Below are 2500 nucleotides of genomic sequence, written 5' to 3' on the forward strand. Positions count from 1 at the left end.
ATCAGGCTTAAAGAGCTCCTTGGATTTATCCCTGAGGTGGGGCTCTAAATATACCACCCACCCCAGTCCTTGAGCCTCTTTAGCCAACAAACTACAAAGGATGTTATGCCTCTTGATCCGTGCCTCTTGGACCGCAGGGCAGTATCCAATTATGTGGGCACAAGTCTCCAATTCAGCAGGACAATGCCTGCACCCTCTTACCGCACCCTCACCCAATCCACGGGCCAAAAACTCCCGAGTAGGGTATACATTAGCCCGCAGTTGGATGGCTGTTATTAGTTTGCGATGTGGGATACCTTTATAATGAATTAACCAATCATTACTAATTTGATCATTCTCGAAGTTCTTGATTCCGCGGCCCTGAGATTTTAGATTGGTCCAATTCTTGAATTCTCTTTTCCTCCATCTGCAGGGAACGGGATAGATGACTCTTGGAGCAACCTTCTCCCACTCGGACGAGGGCTCGCCGGTCGTCGAGGACTCCGCAGCCACCGTGGGGAATTCCTCCGTCACTGCTGGTACTTTGTCAGGACGCCTGCCCGCCGCGATCCAAACCTTCCTCACCTCCTCTTGGATCCCTTCCTGGCGGACTACATTCCGAATGATGGTATCTTCGGAGTGGGCAATCCGTAACAATCTGCGAGCCTGGATATTAAGAATTTGGCTCGCCAGACGGGGGAGTCCCAGTCCACCATCCTTATACCCCACATAAAGGATGGCGTCACACGTACTCGGTGGCAGATGTAACCATCCTTTGACGGCCGATCTAATTTCCTGGTCTAGGGAATGGAGGTATGTGACGCTCATTCCGGCGTGATCGGCACTATACAGCAGCCTTGGGATCGCATAAGTCCTCAAGATATCCACCTTCTGAAGTGGCTTTAGTGGGGCTCCCCCGATGTTTCCAATCCAGCGGGTCAGTGTCCCTCGTAGTCCGGGCTTGGATATTCCCACCCAGGGGTCTATCCCTAGGCCTAAATATTTCTCCGAACTACCCGGATCTATCATATCCAATTGCGTTTCCGCAATTGACCATGGGTTACAATTATTGATGGTATAAGAGTCTTTAGTAGGCCTAATAAGAAACCCATGGCATTTAGGGGCCTGTACCCGCAGCCCGGTAAGCTGGCAAAATTCTTCAACCACTTCGATATTTTGTCTCATGCCGTCCCAAGAGTCACTGAGAAGTGCCAAATCGTCGGCGAACGCTAGTGATGTCACCACCTGGTCACCATACTTAAAGCCCACTCCTCTACTTTCCAGACCACACAACAGAGGGTCTAAAGCCAAATTGAAGAGCACTGGGGACAGTGGATCACCCTGCTTCACTCCCCCGAGAATCTTAATCCTTTCCGTACACCGGCCTCCCACCTCCACTCTGGTTCCACAGTTGGTATATAAGTCCTTCAGTAAGTCGATAATGTGTTTATCGACCCCCTTTTGGGCCAAGACCCGGAAGATGTGTTGATGGTTAACTGTGTCGAAAGCCTTAGCTAAATCGACAAACACGACCCCAAGAGTCCTATGGTCTTTCTTGGCACTTTTAATCAATGCCTGAAGGAGTTTAAGATTTTTCGAGCAGCCCGGAGCTGCTATGAAACCCCTTTGCCGCGCATTAATTGGGCATGCCCGCCGGAGCCTATTGCTCAATATCCGGGAGAACAGCCTTAAAATGACGGACCCGATGGTAATGGGCCGCCAGTTGTTCATGTCCTCCATCTTGGTGGGATCCGCCGATTTCGGTATTAAAACCGTTCTAGCTGCCTTTAGCTCGTCAGGGACTTTTCCGGCTAACAGCCAGAGGTTGAACACCTCCGCTAACCGGCTGCCCTGGGGGTCAATATTAAGAACGTCCCCCAGGGAGAGGCCATCTGGTCCCGGGGCGGAGCGCTTGGACATCTCCGCCACGTTCTTCTGGATCTCACCCGCGGAGATCATTAGCCTAAAGGCAGTATTGTTGGCCCTTCCCACACTACGGAATGAGCTCAAGCCGGAAAATGGGGTCACCTCTTCCCCTCTCTCCCTATAGAAGGCATAAACGTCTTCAGTCGGGAGAGGGCATTTCACTGCCTCGATGTTATCGAGAATGATACCAGCAAGCTTCTTCCTATCCAAAGCGAAGAGCCGCTGATATCGGAGGTATTGATCCCTTTCAACCGCCCTGCGTTTCATCCACCTTCTCTCCTTCTTCGCAGGCCCGGCCTCGGCAGGATGTTTCTGATGGTACTTGGCTCTTTTAACGGCGAGCTTCCCTTGCGCGAGGGTTTCCAACTCCTTCCAAGGACAGCTGACACATTCGGGGACGTTTTCCACACCTTCCAGGATCCCGCGGAACCTTCCCGGAGCAGACAGAGAACCGGCGCGGATCCACTCTCCAACTACCCTTCTATACTCTCTCTGGATGTTTCTCACCTCTTCCATCTCGGGGGAGGAGTCCCTTTCGCACGCCGCAGTCATTTTCATGGGCGACGATGTCTTTGCCGCAGCCGCCAACTGCCTT

This window comes from Tinamus guttatus, unplaced genomic scaffold (assembly GCF_059628265.1).
Source record: "Tinamus guttatus ecotype Peru unplaced genomic scaffold, ASM5962826v1 Tinamus_guttatus_pri_ptg001210l, whole genome shotgun sequence".
Classification (NCBI taxonomy): domain Eukaryota; kingdom Metazoa; phylum Chordata; class Aves; order Tinamiformes; family Tinamidae; genus Tinamus; species Tinamus guttatus.